At 37.7% G+C, this 20,055-nt stretch overlaps 1 pseudogene; it reads right to left on the bottom strand.

Annotated features, from left to right (window-relative positions):
• The window catches only part of LOC131924566 (sentrin-specific protease 2-like), a 93,665-nt pseudogene that overhangs the window by 30,495 nt on the left and 43,115 nt on the right, over positions 1–20,055 (bottom strand).

The following is a 20,055-nucleotide window of genomic DNA, read 5'->3' as shown; positions in this document are numbered from 1 at the left end:
TTTTGTGGTTATTGCTTTGAGTTTTGAGAGCGTTCCTCAAGTCAGGAGGTTGCCTGTCCAGTTCTCTTCCAAGGGTCTCTTACTATTGTCTTCATCAGCCTAATTCCAAAACCTGGCTTTTCTTTATAGATCCTCAAAAAATTAACTTATTTCTGGCTCCCTTTGTTTTATTTGGTTATGCTGAGATAAGTTCCTGTTAGGAAGCTCAAGCTAGCCTTGAACCCATGATCTTTGTACCTCAGCATCCCAAGCCTGGGCTCCTTTTGATTCCCTTAATTTTGTTCTCCCTTCACAGCTCTTCTCAGGCTGCATGGCTTCTTTGCATTTGCAAATCTTTCTGTTGTCAGCCTTTGTGGAAAGAAAATAAAGGTTAGTCCTGTGCCTGTTCTAAGCAGGCAAGCACAGATGAGACAGAACAAAGTTGGGGGAAAGCAGCTGATTGGAGGCCTGCACTATCTCATTTGGGAAGAAATACGAGGAAATAAGGAAACTTCAGGACAAAGGGAAACAAGGCTTTGTTTATAAATCTTGGGTGATTCTACATTCTATGTCAATACCCTTTTACGAAAAGCTACACATCCAAGAGTATTTGGATGACAAAAATTGGTCCTGATAGGGGAAAAAATTGCACAGACTTAGGCAGGAAGAAAAGGAGAATGAATCTTGGAAGAGTTGGGGGAGAGGGGGTGAATATGGTCAAATATACTTTATGAATAATTAAAGAACTATTTTTTTGAGATTTTCTTTAATACTTTCATAGAGCTAATTTTGGTATAACATAAAATTTACACAAAATTTGGGGTTTGGGGGAAGGAGATTTTTTAAAACAAAGGAAATGTATTCAATTATTGTAGTGGGTAGCTGCTCCAGCTTTGACCTGGAAGTACTACCCCCACTGAGGCTTCTGGTAACTGTCACACCTACCTGTGGCCTGCCCCTGAGGCGGGGCCGAGACAGGAGCCCTTAAGATGTGAGATCTGAATGTGCTGGTCTCTTGGTTCCTGGTGATGCTGGATGTTGGATGGTAGACTGAGTGGAGTTCTCCAGAGAACACTGCTGGACTGCAGCTCACCTCTCCCGGATCCTGTAACCTATCCCTTTACTTGTTGTAAGTAGAACTCCCAAATAAACTTCCCTTTTAACTATGTGGAATTGCCTTAATACTTCCACCAATAAGTTATTCTATCCATTGTAACAGAATAGCTGTTTCACTTTTCATTTTGATGTTTTTCCTTTTTTGAAAATGTTTTTGTATTTATATTTATGTGTTTGAATGTTTTGTCTTCATGAATGTCTGTGTACCACGGGTGTACCCAGTGTCTGCAGAGGACAGAAAAGGGCATGATATCCTCTGAGACTGAAGATACAGATCATTATGAGCCACTGTGTGGTGTTGGGGTTTGAATCCCAGTCTTTAGCAACAGTAGCCAGTGTTCTTAACTGCTGTACCATCTCTCTAGCTTTTTAATTTTAAATAAAATCTAATTACATCACTTACCCTTTCCCTTTCCTCTTTCAAACATCTCCCATGTTTCCTCCTTCCATCCCTTCCCAAGTGTCCTCCACTCTTTCACAAACTGTCTCTTGTTCCTTTGATTACTATTATGTTGTTTGTGTTTGTGTACACACACACATATATATAATATATATATATATACATTTATATATCTATATCTATCTATCTATCTATCTATCTATCTATCTATCTATCTATGGAATAGAAGGCGATATTACAAGAAGCAGCTCACCAGATATGACCACTCAGACTCAGTGTATAACCAATTGAAAGTCTTTATTCTGTCTGGCTGGGACTACACTCAAGTGTTTGGGAACCCAGGTATAGCCCTCAGTATCCAGAATACTGTTTTTTGTTTGTTTGTTTTTTTAGGTAAAAACCATGTCCTGGCATCTCTCTAGACAGCTGCAGGGACCTTCACAGAGTAAGAAATTTGAAGCAAGCAGTTTTAACAGAAGCTAAGTTAGCTCTAGGACCTCCTGAACTTTGTTCTTAGAATAGAGTTGTGTCATTTTCTATGGGATTCTCCATCAGGTGGATCAGATTCTAGTTAAACCTTGAATGGCCTCAGGAAGAATAAAAAATGGCAAAACTTCTGCCCCATTACAGGCAGAAAGCTTTGTAAGAGTCATAAGACCAGCAAAGTGTTCTGGGAGATTGTGTCTCCTAGAAATGACAGTGAATCTACACACGATACCTCAAAAATATGCATAAAGTAAACATGAGCAAGGACAACATCAGTGGCCGTACTAACTAGGAAAGGGGACACCTTAGGTGGCCCCACCTCTAGACAAATAACTGAAGGCAGCTAGTGACTGTTGAGGATAGGAAAATTATTCTCTCCCAGAGATGAGCCCACTAATTGGTTAGTCAATATAAGTTTTAAGAAAAATTCTGGGACAGTACTACTTATAGGATAGAATCTACAAAATTTCAGTAACTACTGTTTTGGACACAAATATTGACATGGAACCTTATGACCCCAAACAGTCAAAACAATCTTCAGCAATATGAGCAAAGCTGAAGAGATCACTATACTAAATTGAAGATATATAACCAATACATACTAACTCAAACAATACGCGATTGGCATTTAAACAGACATATAAAATTCTGTACTCAGTGTAAAGCCAAGACATAGACCCACGCATCTACAATCAACTGATTTTTGTTAAAGACGCCAAACACATACCTTGGAGAATGGATAGCTTCTTCAGTAAAGGATGCTAATAAAACAGGATGCCTACATGCAGAAATCTGAAACTTGACTCCTACCTTCACACTATATAAAATCTACTTATAGTGGGTCAAGAAGCTGAGAGTGGTGGTACATGCCTTTAATCCCAGCTACTCAGGAGTCTGAGGCAGAAAGGGCTCACATTCAAGACCAAGGTATCTTAGTTAGGGTTTCTGTTGTAGTGAGGAGTCGTGACCAGGGTAACTCTTATAAAGGACAAACATTTAATTGGGGGTAGCTTACATTATCATCATGACAGGACATGGTGGCATTCAGGCAGACATGGTGCTGGCTACATCTTGATTAGAAGGCAATAGGAAATGGACCAAAATCCTGGGCATGGCTTTAGCATGCATAAGACCTCAATGCCTACCTTCACAATGACACTCTTCCTCCAACAAGGCCATACCTACTCCAACAAAGCCACACCTCCCACTAGTGCTATTCCTTATTAGATTATCATGACCAATTACATTCAAACTACCACGATGGGTTTAAACTAAAGTCATAGGGACATTAATTCAGTGGTAGAACCCTTGACTAGCATGTGTGAGACTTAGAGTTTAACTCCTACTACAAAAGAAAAGTACAAAGACCTTAATGTAAGATCTGAAACTTTAAAATTATCAGAGGAAAGCAAGGGAAGCATTTTTTATCTTGATGCAGGCAGTGATTTTCTGGGTAGGATGCCCTTAGCTCAGGAAACAAAAGCAATGAATGACAAGTGACAGCAAGTTGGAAGCTGCTACCCAGCAGAGAAAGCAATAAATGAAGGGAAGAGAAACTAAGAAGAGTAGAGAGCCTCATTTGACACGACACAGGAAAAATGAGAAGACCAAGAACAGGAACTGAAAACGTTATATTTGAAAGAACTGCTAACTTTCTGGATGAACATTCAAACAGTGAAACACAAATGGCCATACATTTTCTTACATGCATGAAAAATGTTCATTTAATTAATAGTATCAGGAGAATGCAAATCAAGATTATAATGAAATACCAGCTAGTATGCTATTTTATTATATTATTTAACTTCTATTAATTAAATATTACTTTCTTCTTTTCTTTCTTTCTTTCTTTCTTTCTTTCTTTCTTTCTTTCTTTCTTTCTTTCTTTCTTTCTTTCTTTCTTTCTTTCTTTCTTTCTTACTTTTTGCATAGTCTTGGCTGTCCTGGAACTCTGAAGACCAGGCTGGCCTAGAAGTCATGGAGATCCACCTGCCTCTGCATCCCCAGTGCTGGGATTAAATGCTTGTGCCACCATGCACTGTTTAAGAATGCTATTTGAAAAAGGAAGAAAAATCTAGCAAATGACTCAGAGAGTAAACAAGCTTACTGCCAAGCTTGACAACCTTAGTCTGATTCTCCAGGACCTATATAGTGGAAGGAGAGACATAACTCCCCCAAATTGACATTTATGTGTGCATCATGACATGCCTATGTGCACATCCAGGTACATACACATGAATGTCGTTTTTAAAAAAGATTTATAGCTAGAAGCTGAAGATGTGGCTCAATAGTTTGCAGCACTTATTGTACTTCTAGGAGAACTGAGTTTGGCTCCTAGCACCCATATGTGGCATCTGACAGTTGACTACAATTCCAGCTCCAGGGAATCCAATCAATGTCTCTGGCCTCTCTCAGTCATCTGCACTCTCAGCCACACACCCACAGGCAAACACACACACACACACACACACACACACACGCACGCACGCACGCGCTCACACGCACACACTCATAAGCATAGACATGCACATAATTCATAATAAAATAAAATGAATTTTAAAATGTAAATGCAAAACTAAATTATCAAAAAAAAAAATAGAAAAAAAGCAACTAGCCAGGTGGTGGTGACACATTCCTTTAATCCCAGTACTTGGAAGGCAGAGGCAGGTAGATCTCTGTGAGTTTGAAGCCAGCCTGATCTACAGAGTGATTTCATTCCAAGACAGCCAGGGCTACACAGAGAAACCCTGTCTCAAAAAACCAATAAACAAGTAAATAAATAAATAAGCAACAATCTGTACAATCTTGTTGGGAATGTAAATTAGTGAGTCTCTTTGGAAAGTAGCATATAAACTTTTATAACTGTATAAAGAGAGCTGATTTACAGATGACTGGATAAACACATTATGATAGACATGTTCAATGGAATATGTTTGGCTAAAAGAATAAAGTCATTATTTGCAGCAAATGAATAAAACAGGAGAATAGCATGTTAAGCAAAATAAACCTGACTCACAAAGAGAAGCATACCTTCTTCCTCATGTGTGGAAGCAGTAAAAGAAAGAGAAATAGAAATTTTACCTTAAAGTAGATTAATGATTACCAGAGCCTGGGGAAGGGTGTTGACGTGGTGAAGGGACAGAAGAGAGGTGGAAGGACTTGACCAGCCCACATGGCATCCACGAAATGGAATGTGATGAATCCCATTAACATTTATAATTAATGTTGTTTTAAAGGGATAAAACTTCACAAGCTAAAGCAACACTTTTGATTCTGCATAACGACCACCTAATACTTATACCAATTGATAAATTTAGTCATGTAACTGTGACCAGGATGATTTAATTTGATTTCCTGGAAGCCTGGCTTACATCCAGAGACAGGAACTCAACACCAAGTGTGAGAACTCCCACTCAGTAACCTGCTACATAGAAGGAAGTGAGTTGTGTTTGTTTAAAGGTGTTATGAAATCTCTACAGAATCCACACTTGTGGTGTTCTCAAACACTGCTGGATAGATTAATGTTTCCTTGTCTTTCAAAGGGTTTTAATTTTCTTGGTGAAATCATATGTACTCCACTGCAAAACCACAGTTGGGTGTTGTCAGAATGCTTGTGGTAGTGGCTCCATGCTGCTCCTCAGATCCCTTCATCATACCCTTGGAGTGCAGTTCCCAGGCCACTTTGAGTCACCTTGAGGCTCACTACTCCTCGGGAATAGTTCTCAGTCTGCATGGATGAGTCCTAGAAGAACACATTGTCTTTCAATGACGTTCATGAACTAAGCAGAACTTGGGAGCAGAAGATAAAGGACAGTTTAAAAACCTCCTTAGCCCCAAACATGACATGAAACTATTTCAAAGCTGAGTGCTCACTGACCTGTTCACTGTGTGAAAAAAAAAAAAGACCTCTAATCTCTCTCCCTCCCTCCGTTCCTCCATCCATCTCTTTTTCCCTCCCTTCTTCTTTATCTCCCTCCCTGTTTCTCTCCTCTATCCCTCTCTCCCCTTCTCTCTCTCATCATACAAAGGAGCCATATCACTTTGGTCTAGTCCTTTAAGATATGTGTTGCTGAATCGAATAGCAGCTTGCAAATCAACCTGTAGCCCATGGAAGAGAAACTGATAAATTAATTCCTCCCCCTCCTCTATTCTTTATATCATCTATGTGACCCTTAATTGTATTTACAGGGTACTATTCAGAATGTGTAATGCAAGCTTAGGAGATGAGGGAGCTTCAAGGCAAATCAGACAAAAAATAGATAACCTTGCAAAGCTTTTGTTTGTGAAGCAATACTGTGCTGGGTTATAAGTCTTACAAGGCAGAAGCACATGAGAATAATAGGGCTTTGTACATCAATTTTGCTTCAGAGTTGCCACCTGGGATTCGCCAGTAAAAATGAAAGCAATAATATCTGAACTTATTTTAACCTTTTAATCAGTGGTGAATTTAAGACGTGTTATGTGAACAACAGAAATCACTGCATTCTGTCCTTTTTTGGAACAGCTCTCAGTAGGACTAGACCTAAATTTGTAAACCACACTTACTGACCTCTAGGGTCAAGGTGTTAGTTTATATGTGTCCATCAAACTATTTTAAATAGAGCCTTGCAGGAAACTGACATAAATCTTTTGCACAACTTATTGCTCACTCTATAAACAGCATATACGTGTCTGCTAAAAACTTCCTTATGTGTACAGGAAAGAAAAGTGTCACTGATCACTAATATCTGTGGTGAATCTGAACAAACTTGTCTACTACAGCTTGATCATATAGCCTTGATTGATATCTGATTGGCGGGTGGCAGAAACTGATTGAAAGGAGTTACAATGTCACTTGACTTTCCTGTAACTGTCTCCTTACCTACAGGAGGAGTTGAGCTATATTATCGCTCAGTTCTCACCTAGCACTTAGAATCAACTGGCACAATTCACAATCAACTTATTTTGTATCTTTTGTAATCTCAAGAATAGGAAAATCCAAACTAATCTTCATATTAGAAAGGTAGGAATTAACCCTCAGATCCTAGACTCTTCCTTAGATTTCAGGGCTTTTACCTAATAAAGTAAATGTTTAGGGACTATATATACGATTTATACTATATATTTTATATAATATATTCTTTCCTCTATGTAGAAATGCTTGTGCTTACCTACTCTCTGCTTCACTCTCTAAATAGACCCCTGAGCTGTTTACTAAATCCTAGTGTGCTATTGAAGGAATTAAGGAATTAAGCAAATTCTTGTATAATTGGAGGCGGGTGTTAAAAAGCAATTGTCCCAGAGGGGTTCCCACTAATTTCAGTTTGGAATAAGATGTAAAGTTCATAAATTTGTTTTTGAGGACAGATTTCTTACAATGTCATTGAGGTATAATTGTTCCAAAATGCAGCTTCCATACTTAAAGTACACTGCCTTTGTGTGCATGACCTCTGTCTACTTTAAAACCATCACCACAGCTTAGTAATCAATATTTCTATCACTCAAAAAAGGTTTATTCCTATGATTGTTTGTAATCAGTCCCCCTCTCAACTGCCTAGACTGTTTCTGCTTTCTTGAACTAAGCTCCTCCATAAGTAGAATGTGCTATAAACAAAACTATGTACCATGTATAACTGAACATAGTTATATAAGAGACATTCTCTGCTGTATATTAAGAGCTTAATTCTCCATATGGCTGAAATTCCATTTCTTAGATACATCACATCTATTTACATAACTACCCATATGCTGATTGATGTCTGAGTGCTTTCTAGTTTGCTAGGGACAGCTATGCAGGTCTTTATGTAGTCATGACCATCCTTTCTTCTTGGATAAACATGGAAAGTAAGAGAGCTGAATCAGATGATGCATACATAGTTAATGATTTAAGAAATTGCTGAATACTTTTCAAAGTGACTGAACTATTTCAAGTTGCTGTCACTGCACATGAAGGATCTACAGGCTATATTATACTGGCTGAATCTGGCTTGCTGTCTGTCTCAGTATCTTTTGTGAGTTAGGAAGGTTTTCCATACATTTTGTTAATCAGGGAAAGTTAAAAAAAATAACGAACTTCTTGAAACTGTCATGTAAGTAATCACTAATAAATTTTACTTCAATATAGTCATATTCACTTACTTATGCATTATCTGTGGCCGTGGTTGAATAGTTGCATCTAAAAATCACATGGCGCCGGGCGGTGGTGGCGCACGCCTTTAATCCCAGCACTCAGGAGGCAGAGCCAGGCAGATCTCTGTGAGTTTGAGGCCAGCCTGGGCTACCAAGTGAGTCCCAGGAAAGGCGCAAAGCTACACAGAGAAACCCTGTCTCAAAAAAACAAAAAAAACCAAACTAAAAAAAAAATCACATGGACACAAAAAGCCCTCCCAGTGGATACCTAGTTACTATATTTTGATTTAAATGTCTTTCCCTAATTGCTGGTATTGACTATAAATATGACTTTTTATCCAAGTGTACATTCACACTTGTGGCCATTTTGTAGTTTGTGTTGTTTTGTAGTTTGTAATTTGGGTTGTTTTGTCTCTTTTAGAACTGTTAAGATCATTTACACATCCCATGTAGGAAAGATATGCATTTATATCAACCATTGGCTTGTAGTTCTGGGAATCAATTCAGGTCTTTATGCATGTTTGACTGCTGAATATGTGCCTGCTGACCTGTGATTCCATTATTTGTGATAGTATGTAATGGTTTGAATGAGAAATGTCCAAAAGAGTATCAGGCATTTGAACACTTGGTCCCCAGATGATGATGCTATTCGGGAGAATTATTAGGTGTTATCTTGATGCCCATTTTGCTTGGTTGATGATTTTAACTGTGAAGAAAAAGAAGTCATAAAATCAGGATGAGAGAGAGAGAGAGAGAGAGAGAGAGAGAGAGAGAGAGAGAGAGAGAGAGAGCGCTTCGTTTAAAAATGTCTCAGTTATACCATATTTTTGCATTCTTCATACAAATTGCAGAATCACCAAGACAATTTCCTAGGATTTTGATTGAGTTAATTGCTTCTGTAGATTAATTTGGAGAGAATTGATATCAATAACAATGTACCATATAACCAGTGAGTATGCCTGTTAAATTCAGTTTTCTGGTCTAGGAATTATTTACTGATTCATTGATACCATATATATATGTGTGTATATGTGTAGCTTAAGTTTTCCTGCCTGGCCCACAGTCAGGACAAATCTCTATCACCTGCCAGTCCCACAGCTACTCAGACCCGACCAAGTAAACACAGAGACTTATATTGCTTACAAACTGTATGGCCATGGCAGGCTTCTTGCTAACTGTTCTTACAGCTTAAATTAATCCATTTCCATTAATCTATACCTTGCCACATGGCTTGTGGCTTACCAGCATCTTCACATGCTGTTTCTCATCGTGGCGGCTGGCAATGTCTCTCTGACTCAGCCTTCCACTTCCCAGCTTTATTCTCCTCCTTGTCCCGCCTACACTTCCTGCCTAGCCAATGGCCAATCAGTGTTTTATTTATTGACTAATTAGCAACACATTTGCCATATAGAACATCCCATGTATATATGTGTGTCTGTGTGTGTCTGTGTGTGTGTGTGTGTGGTTTGTAAATAAAGGAGGGTTTACTTTTTCATGAAATTAATAGGATGTTCATGTTTTCCTTGCCCTGCTTTGCTGATTAGAATTTCCACTATAATACTAAGTAGAGGTAGTAAGAATGAGCTGTCTTCTCTTTAAATATTTTTATGAAAAATTCATACATATAAAAAATAAAATATGATCATATCAGTTCTCCATTTCCTTCCTCTACTTTCATTTTCATTTGTTTAGATCCATTTTCCATTTATTATCACTGACCTTTCTGTTAAATAAGTCCTTTAAGTATTCTTATCAGCAAGTACTGATGGTACACATTTTTCTTTCTTTCTTTCTTTTTTAGCTTTTTCATTTAAAAAAAAAATCATCATGCCATTCCATTCTTTGAAAAAGATTTTTTTTTCCTGGAATATTACTTCTTCATACTCTTGAGTAACAACGTGACACCCCTCTATCTTCTAGGTTACACTATGTCTCCAGATACATTTGCTCTTCTCTCTGTCTTTGCTCTTCTGTACACACTATGTCTTTTGCTCAAACAATTAATATATATAATACACACACACACACACACACACACACACATATATATATATATATATATATATATATATATATTTACAGTTGCTTTAAGCAGTTTGATGATGGGATGTCTCCGTATAGCCTGATTTATATGTCTTCTACTTGGGCTTCATTGAGCTTCAGAGTTTATAGTGTTATAAACTTTGGAAAATTTTCAGCCATTACTTATTTTTATGTCCTCATTTTCTCCTTTTGAGACTCAGTTTTATGTGCAGTAGGCTGCTTTTCCCAACTAATTGTTGCCCTGTTCATTTATTTTTCTCTGTTTCATTTTATAATCTATATAGTTATGATTTGATGATTATTAATATTAAATAATCTGTTTCTCCAAGGCCTAATTTTCTGTCATCATAATCAATGCACTTTTTGTCTCAAGAAGTATAAATCAGGTATTTTATGTATGGAAAGATAGATATTTATAAGTGTGTATGTCATGTATTGTGTCTGCTTGTCCTGTTCACTCTTCTTTATTTTCTGGAGCATTCAAAACTTATTTTTTTCAAATACTTCCACACAAACTCAATGTCTCTGTTATTTGTAGATGTTATTTTCTCTGATTTTATTCTTACCAGAGATCCAAGTTACTCACTTTTTATATGTGTAGTGTGTGTGTGTGTGTGTGTGTGTGTGTGTGTGTGTGTGTGTGTACCTGTACCTGTGTGTTGCTGGATAGTTAACCCAGAACTTCAGGCATTTCAGAAAAGTGCTATATCACAAAGTCAGTCTTTCTAAAAGCTTCAATTGGATCCATTCACTGATTGTTATTGTTTTTGCTATTGTTTCTTTTATTTTGTTTTTAAATACTTTGAGTTTTGTTGTGATATGTAATTCAGTAATTTAAAAACATTTACATCCATTTAATGCTTCTTTTCATGCTCCTTTTCAGCAAAGGATAGGCAGATTTTTGTTTAAGACTACTGGTATCTACTATTGAGACATCACCATCAATCAAGTAGCTTATGTATTAGAGTTCTTTCCACCTACAATCTTTAAAAGAAACTATGGCAATCCCCTGGAATCTCTGTTCATGCCTGCCGTAGCACCACCAGCTTCCTCACAAGCATGTCCTGATGGTACTCAGGGGAAGGTTCCTGACTAGGCATCTACAGACTTTCAGATTATGTTCTCTCGACTCTCACACCTTTTCTATTGGATGCAGTGCTCCATGAATTGTAGCTGGATTTGAATTTGGGATATAAATTTCGGAGTTACCCTTTAACAACTGAAAAAGTCCAATCTTGTTCGTTACGTGGTGTTGTAACACGAAAAGTACCTTCAACCACTCAACCAACCGGTCAGAGTCCTTCCCTTAGGAACCGCTATGTTGCTGGCAGCTTCCAACTTCTGAGAACTACTGTTTCTTACCTTTTGCCTTTTTGCTATTTCACTGTGTTCAAGGAGTCTCTATAGGGAATTATCAGTAAAAATAAACCACAGCTGCTTGACATTTACGCCAGCCACATGTGCTATGTCTAAATCCAACTTATTTGAAACTTTTCTGAGCACATCATCTTTTTTACTGGGACGTTTCTGAAGGAACACCTAAACTTTATTACTTGGAAGGCACATGTGTCTGCATAGAAAACAGGTAACATAAGGATGTAAATAAGACTTCCCCTGAAATACAGTGCACTGGTGCTGGGTGCTTTCTCAGGATAGCTAAGAAGCTACACTAATACAATCCCATCCTTTACCTCTTCAACGTGGCATCCTCTGATGGCTTTGATTTGAGAATTGGTGGCATTGTGCAAAAACACCAGAGGCTTTGTCACTAGGATAGGAGACTCACACACCATTATCGTTTCAATATTTATATTTTATTTGTATTCATAGGCCTTCAATTGAGTGTTAAGTGCTACAGAAGAAACGGTGGAATTTTTATCTTGGCATGTCAGTCACAGCAAGAAAATGCTGAGGCCCCATGACATGTAGCACACATCCTTGGTTTTTATATCTATTCCTTGTAAAATTGCTGGCAAAATGCTTTTTCATCCCAACATTCTTTTTTAGGTTTTAACTGTTTGCTCATTTGAATGAAAAAGTCTTGTCTGCCTCAGAATTTCTTGAGTCTATACTTCATTTCTGGAAGAACATCCATTCATACTGTTGTCAACACACAACACAAGTGGACAGCCTGTGCCAGGCCCCAGGCTTCCTTATTGTTATGTAACTACCCCCAAAACATATATTAATTTTTGCTTTACCAAAAATAGACTGAGTTCCTACACAAAGATAATAAAATGCATATTTCTATATATGACTTGGAAAGCTGGAGTTTGGACAGGAGACCAAACAAGGAAAAGCTGGAAACAATGGTTTTCTCTTTAAGAGGCAGTGCTTACAAATATTTAAGAAATAGGTTATTGAAATTTAGAAAGGGTTGTAAGAAATGTCATCTTTTAATTCATGTGGCATTACCCATCTTTAAGTTATGTGACCTTACCTGTCTTTGAAAGATAATATATTATCTCCCAAAGAAAATCAAAGAATTCTAGATTTTTTATTTTTATTCACAGTCAGAAGAAATTCTAAGTGACCAGAAGCTCGCTCAACTTGCCACTCTTTTAATACTTGAGTTTAAGATTATTAATTTTAACTGATTGGCTACAGAACATAGATAGTTATAAAAATTCAATAGTTCTCATGTAATAAAGTTTTCATGTTCTTTAGCCTTTCTGGTCAACAATGGTGCATCCTTTTTATTGACGCCAGTCAACGCCTTTCTTCTTAGCTTCCTTCTCCACAGGAAACTTATCCTTTTTCTTTTAGCATATGTCCTTTCCTTCTTTGGACGTTTTTGGCTTTCTCAGACTCTCAGACAAAACTTCAATCCTGCTCAAATGGAAATCACTGACTCTTTCATTCATAAAATCATTATGTCTAGGATAAAAATACACACTGCTAATTGGTCTCCCTTTTATATTTGAGGAGTAACTTCAAATAAGCTCTTGGTATTCTCAGACATCTTACTGTGTCCATCTATGATACGATCATTATTTTAAAATAAACTAAGATAATCACTAAGATTACTGCAGTGATTAGGAATGTTTTTCCAAATTTCTCTCTACATTCTTAGCCGACTATGCACATCTTTACCCAGCTTCCTGCTTGCCAGGCATTATGGATCACACAGCCTAGAGTTTGGGCCAGTTATTTACTTTTCTTGCCTATGTGATCACGGCTTTCTAATATACAGCCCTGCTCTGTATCTCCAGTATATATAATTACCTTTTCTCCCTTGAACAAATCATTTCTAATACAATTCAAAAGTATTGAAGTTTATTAGCTTTTTAAAAAATCTTGTTTTAAACCAATGTCTCATTTCTCTAATAAAACTCCCCCCAAAGAACTCTCTCTGTGGGCTGTTTTTTTCTATTATCTTTGTTATTTTTAATCGAACATATATGGGTGAACTCTTGATTTAACATGCTCTCATCAAATTTAACAGTAATGTTCATGTTGTCATTGGTCCATTCTCAGACACAGTCATGTACCACTGTAAGCAGCATTTGTCAGAGTTGATTCGTTTCATCTCTGAGGAATCCATGTCTCATTAGGCTTCATGATGTCACCTTCTGCATGTTTTTCTACTTCACTGGTATTGACTGAAATGTCTCACAAAAGCACCAAGAATTCTGGAGCCGAAGACTCAAACTCTTTTATGATCCACTGATCTGTATACCCTCACCAAAGTTTACATCTCGAGACATTCAGGACTTTTCCTTTAACTCCAGAGTCATATGTCTATGTGTTCAATCCCTGTGTCTGGACATCTTCATAAGCATCTCAGACTTCATTGCTTGTGGTGATATTGTGTTCCCCAAAATATTGTGCACCCTAATAAACATATCTGGGTCAGAGAACAGAACAGCCACTAGATATAGAGGCCAGAAAATGGTGGCACACATGCCTTTAATCCTAGCATTCCAGCATCTGGATCTCTGTGAGTTCAAGACCACACTGGAAATAGCCAGGCATGGTGACTCATGCCTTTAATCCCAGGAAGTAATGGCAGAAAGCAGAAAGGTATATAAGGAGTGAAAACCAGGAGCTGGGCTGGTTAAGCTTTCAGGGTTTGAGCAGTAGTTTAGCTGAGATTCATTCCAGATGAGGACACAGAGGCTTCCAGTCTGAGGAAACAGGATCAGCTGAGGAACTGACCTTCTTTATTATTATTATTAATTAATTTATTTTTCTATAATCACCTTGATACAGTATAAATTCTTATCCTAATAGTGAAATGTTTCATTGAGGCTTGCCCAGTAATTGAATAAACCCAAAACTTACTATAAGCCACAGTCATCCTAGGGTCCTTCCTGCTATATAGCCTCCCTGGTTCTGTGGGTTGCAGTCTGATTGTTCTTTGCTTTATATCTAGAATCCACTTATGAGTGAGCACATACCATGTTTGTCCTTCAGGGTTTGGGTTACCTCACTCAGGATGATATTTTCTAGTTCCATCCATTTGTCTGCAAATTTCAAGCTGTCATTGTTTTTCTCTGCTGAGTAGTACTCCACTGTGTATATGTACCACATTTTCTTAATCCATTCTTCAGTTGACAGGTATCTAGGTTGTTTCCAGGTTCTGGCTATTACCAATAGTGCTGCTATGAACATAGTTGAGCATGTATCTTTGTGGTATGATTGAACTGACCTTCTAAGATTCATTGTAAAATGTAAGCACTTTATCTTCAATCCTCACTTTAGTAAATGGTAAAATTGTTTTTGACTTAGGTGAAAACTTTGAAGTAAATTTTGATTTTACTTTCTCTTTTTTACCCTTGTCCCTCAAATCCTGTTGACTTATTTTCAGTACATACCCACATTCTATACAGTATCAAAACAGCAATAACAGCCTTAGCATGAATCAGCCCCTTTGTTCATTTGGATGAATATAGTCTTGCTCCTCACTTGGTCATTTGTCTTATTATTCATACATATTAAAGTGATAGTTTAAAAGTTTAATTCCAACAATCTTCACTTTCCTCTGCTCAAAGCCCTTTATGACCTGGCCTAACACTCAGAGTAATATCCAGACAATTGCCTCACATTATGTCATAGCTTTCGTTGTTGATTTTGTGACCACCTTCAGAGCTTTTTCAAACATCATCCCTGCAATGAGACCTTAGCTAACAACTTGCTTTAAAACTGTAGACCATCTTCCAAGCTTTGCAAGTATCTTTGCCCCTTAACAATATTTATTGATTCTCTAAAGAGCATATCTTCATTGATGTTTTACCATATATATTTCTTTTTTTAACTATTATCTTTCCTAAGGATGAGCAAATTAATTGAGAATATGGATTTTTCTCTTTCTGTTTCCCCCCCGCCCCACCTTAGAAAGCAGAATAGGCCTTGGTACTTAATGTTTGCTGAGGCATGAAAGAAAGAAGGCTTTTGCCAGGTGGTGGTGGCGCACGCCTTTAATCCCAGCACTCAGGAGGCAGAGACAGGCAAATCTCTGTGAGTTCAAGGCCAGCCTGGGCTACACAGTGAGTTCCAGGACAGGCTCCAAAGCTACACAGAGAAACCCTGTCTCGAAAAAAAAAAAAAAAAAAAGAAAGAAAGAAACAAGGCTTTTTTAGCAACCAAACAATGTATTCAGTCTTCTACAGCACCTTCTCCTAGCTAAAAAATATTGTGAGCAGTATGCAAATTGTTTTTGCTAATATCACTAGATACATATTTCTTAATAACTAAGTGAAAGTCTCTGTACTTTAACACTGATGTTAAAAGAATGATGTGTTTTTACAAAGGATATTAGTTAATGTGTACTTAGGTTTTTCAGTTTCCAGGCTGCCCATAATCTATTATCTGTTGCAGCTTTGGTTCCCAACATCTTCAACTTCCACACACATGCACATGCACCATAAGGATTTCCAGACTTAGGCATACATACTTTTCAAATATGGCTCACAGTCAAGGACCCATTTTATTTGAGGCTTTTTCCGGGTCTCTAATAGCAAAGTGTCCAAGTTTGGACCATGGATAATTTTTTCACCTATAATGTCCTACCATTTCCCATCTATCTTGGAAATTTTTCATTGATCTGTTTGACAGAGGAGCCAATACTGACTAGCTTGTCTTCTCCATGCTTATAGATATCATTGTTCATATTGTCATGCACTGTTGTGGAAGTCTTACTTACTGAAATTGTTAGTGCCCTATGGATCTAATCATCCTCTAAATATCCACTTGATAATAGGTAGTTCTTGCATTTGAATCCTGATCTTTTTTGAACTTACACTTCTAATGCTGAGCAGTGATGGATATGAGCGTATATGCTGTCAGGAATTTCTTTTTAGCTTTTCCAAGTTCACGATATCCAACCACAACTGAGCTACCACTCATTTCCTAGTAGTCACTTGCCCCTGCAGGTTATAATAGCTAGTTTGAATCTTTCTTCTATGTCTTGAGCCTCAGTTCCTGCCAGTTTGCTAGTCACCCTTCAGCATATGCCCATACCTCCTTCAAGAGGAAAATTTAAAAAAAAAAAAAAACTATTAGTATAAAATTCTTATATTCATGATACTAAAGCAGATACTTTGCATTTCATTTATCTCCCTTTCTTCATCTCTGATGGAATCATGTGAAGTGATGCTTTGATGATTGTCTTTCCACCGCTGAACCTCACTCCCTCCCTTCTCTCATCTGTGGCATTTCACCTACAAACCAGGGTGGATTCCTTCTCCTTTATCTTCAACTCTCCAATTACTTCAGGCTTCTTTGCTTCTAAACTAAAGGGTTCGAGTGTTGTCTGAGAATAAACAACCTTGTCTTTTATCACATTGTTCTTTGGCCACTGCCCTCTTGGTCATGCTGGCTTTGTTCATACAGACTTTGCCAGCCAACTGCTGTTCTGGCTATTATTCTCTTACTCCTGATTCCTTACTCTGCTCTTTTCTCACTTCTGCCCTGGGGCCACATCATAATCAAAATTCCAAATCCTAATTTACAATGTGACATGAATTTCTGGTCTTGTGAACTTCATTTCTAGGCACACCTTCCCTAGTCTTCTTCTACCCACCCATGTCTCTTCCCCCAAACATACTGCAATAATTTACTGTAATTCTTGGAAGGAAAGATGACCTTACTTGTAGATGTGTGTCTGTGTGTATGTATGTGTGTGTGTGTGTGTGTGTGTGTGTGTGTGTACATGAGTGCCATGTATATGTACACTCAAAATACATGAACACTTTTTTATTATTTAACCATTACACATTTTAAAAATTAAATTAGTTCTTTGAGAAAGTCATACAGCTATAAAATGTATTCTGATCACTCTCCTCCAGCCCTATTTTATCTTTTCTCACCTTTGTCAATCTCCCTTCTTCCCTAGGAATCTTTTTCCCACATTACTGTCTTTTTGGTTTGTTTTGTGGCTCATTGAATCACTGAATTCATCACACCATCCAAGTGACTGTAGGTTTAGAATTATCCATAGGAGCCTAGTGGACTCACCTCTGGGTACACAGCTAAAAGTAATGACTCCTGCTCTGAGATCCTATCAAAAGCCAGTAGTTTAGTAGTGAGAGGTGGGGCTCAATAAACTGTGGAGACCCACAAAGGTTGTCTAGTGAGATCTGGGCTTGCTTTACCCAGAAGGGCTGCATTAGAGGATTGTTTGACCATGTGCATGGTTACTAGGTGATTGGCTGAGCTGGGGGAGGTCCTTGCTTCACCCTTGGCATTCCTATGAATAGCCCTTTAGAAGAGACAGAAGGGGCTGGTAGATAATGATCCAGATCCTCCCGAGGCTATCCTGTGTTTCTGTTTCCCTCCCCTCTGTCCTTCTATCTAAATATTTCTTACTTCTCCTTCCTCAAGAATACCCTGGGGGGAAAATGTGAGAGCTGGTCTCCCACAATGAACTCCTTTACATATACATCTTCCTGTTGGCAGGGCCAGGCTTATGTAGTCCAGTGTTAGTAACCAAAGGTGCTGGGAGTTTGTGATTGCAATTGCTATTTTTACCCAAAAGATGTGCTCTTCCCAGCCTTTCTCCCTATCTTGTGGCTCTTACATTATTCTTGCTTCCTTTTCTACAATGCTTCTGTAGTTTGAAATGGGATAGTAAGTGTAGTGTTTATGGAAGGCTTCTCAGTCACCATTGATTCTTAACATTTGGCTCAGCCATGTATTTTTCATTCAGCATCACCCACTGCAAGGAAGCTTCTATGATTAAGGCTGACAGTAGTCTTTGTTTATGGATATAAACATAGATATTTCGGCCGATATATTGGCACTTTGTCAGTTTAGCTAATCAGTAGCAGTATCCCCCAAATACAGATGCTTACTATTCCTCTCAGTTAACCAACAAAATGATATAATAAGACATTATTGTTAAAGACACCATACATATTGGTTGCAAAATCAAGCTGAAACTGAGATAGAAACTATGTCATTACTATTTAACTCTCAAAAATCAAGACTGTGCTAGGACACTACTGAATGCAGGGGAAGAAAGGGCATTAATAGTTTTATTCAACTGTGAAACCTATGAATGCCAATACTATCCTAACAGGTAAGATGGGCCCACTTATCCAATAATTAATGGCATGACTATTACAGGGGTAACCAACACCTCTGTGACTGGATTTGAAGTTTGCTCCAAGGGAGAACATTCAAGCCTAATATTTTCACCCTGATCATTAGACAGGTTTTTATTAAAAGAGAGAGAAATGAATGGTGTGGGGCTTAAACTTTCCACATTTGCAAACTTAGAATGACCATGTTAGGCTTTGTGAATCCAATAATAGAAACACAGTTATATAATTGTTGTAAATTACCACATTAAGTTTAACATTTTTTAAATATCTTAACATATTTTAATAATACAGTCAGATTGTAGTTTAACCTACAGGCAAAGTTAATACATAAATATGATATTGGTATTGGCTATAGCATAATTAACATTGTAGCATCCATAAGGGTTAGATCATAACCTCATTCTCCCATGTTTATCAATATTTTGATAATTGTAATCAATATCATTGTTGAAATATTCTTATCAATTTTCTAACACTGTGTTAAGAGAGTTCTCTAAAGCATGGTGGTATAAAAAAGTAACATTTTCCTAATTCATGGTTATGTGTATTGCCCCTATTTGCTCTCCTGGTGTTGTGTGGACAACTCTTGAAGCTGCAGTCCATAGACATGCAAGTTGGTGGGTCCTAGACACCTGGCACATGGTTGTCTGTTGCAGTGACTTGCCTCTATTACTCATTTCCCTGCATCTCTGCAAAATAAATGACATTTCACCATAACAGTTTTTGGGAAACCTTCTGAAAGATTATAAGAGAAAGGAATAGGGAGATGAATAAGTGGTTAAAGCATTTGTTTTTCTTGCAGAGAGCACACGTTCAATTCCTAGGATCCACATGGATGCTCACAACCATCTGAAACTACAGTTCCAGGGGATCTAACACCCTCTTTTGACTTCTACAGTTAGCAGTCATGTACATGTGAACACACGCACATGCAGGCCAAACACTCATAAGCATGAAATGAAAATGAACGTTTTTCAAAGAAGAAAGGAATATACAGACATTCCTTCAGAAATATAGCATCTCATTTGTCACAATCTGTTGATCAAGTTAGTCACAAGACTCTGTGAATCCAGAGAGGGGAAACAGGTCACCCCTGATGTAAGGAATGATACATTACAAAGACACAGGCGAACTGGGATAGCATGAATTTTTGAGTTTTGTCATTCACAAAGAAATGTCCAAATACTTGTATTACATCACACTCCAGATTTACCTTTTGCCCTTCTATCTTCATTAGAACTGCATTTGTATATGCAAATATCGACTTAACATCTCCACATATACATCATAGCAAGCATACTCATTCTGAACCTCTTAAATTTCTTATCTTAAAAGCCTGCCTCATCCAGTATTTTCTGCATTCCAACTAGTAACAAA

This window comes from Peromyscus eremicus, chromosome 14 (genome assembly GCF_949786415.1).
Source record: "Peromyscus eremicus chromosome 14, PerEre_H2_v1, whole genome shotgun sequence".
NCBI classification, from domain to species: domain Eukaryota; kingdom Metazoa; phylum Chordata; class Mammalia; order Rodentia; family Cricetidae; genus Peromyscus; species Peromyscus eremicus.
This window is presented reverse-complemented; position numbering and strand designations above follow the sequence as displayed.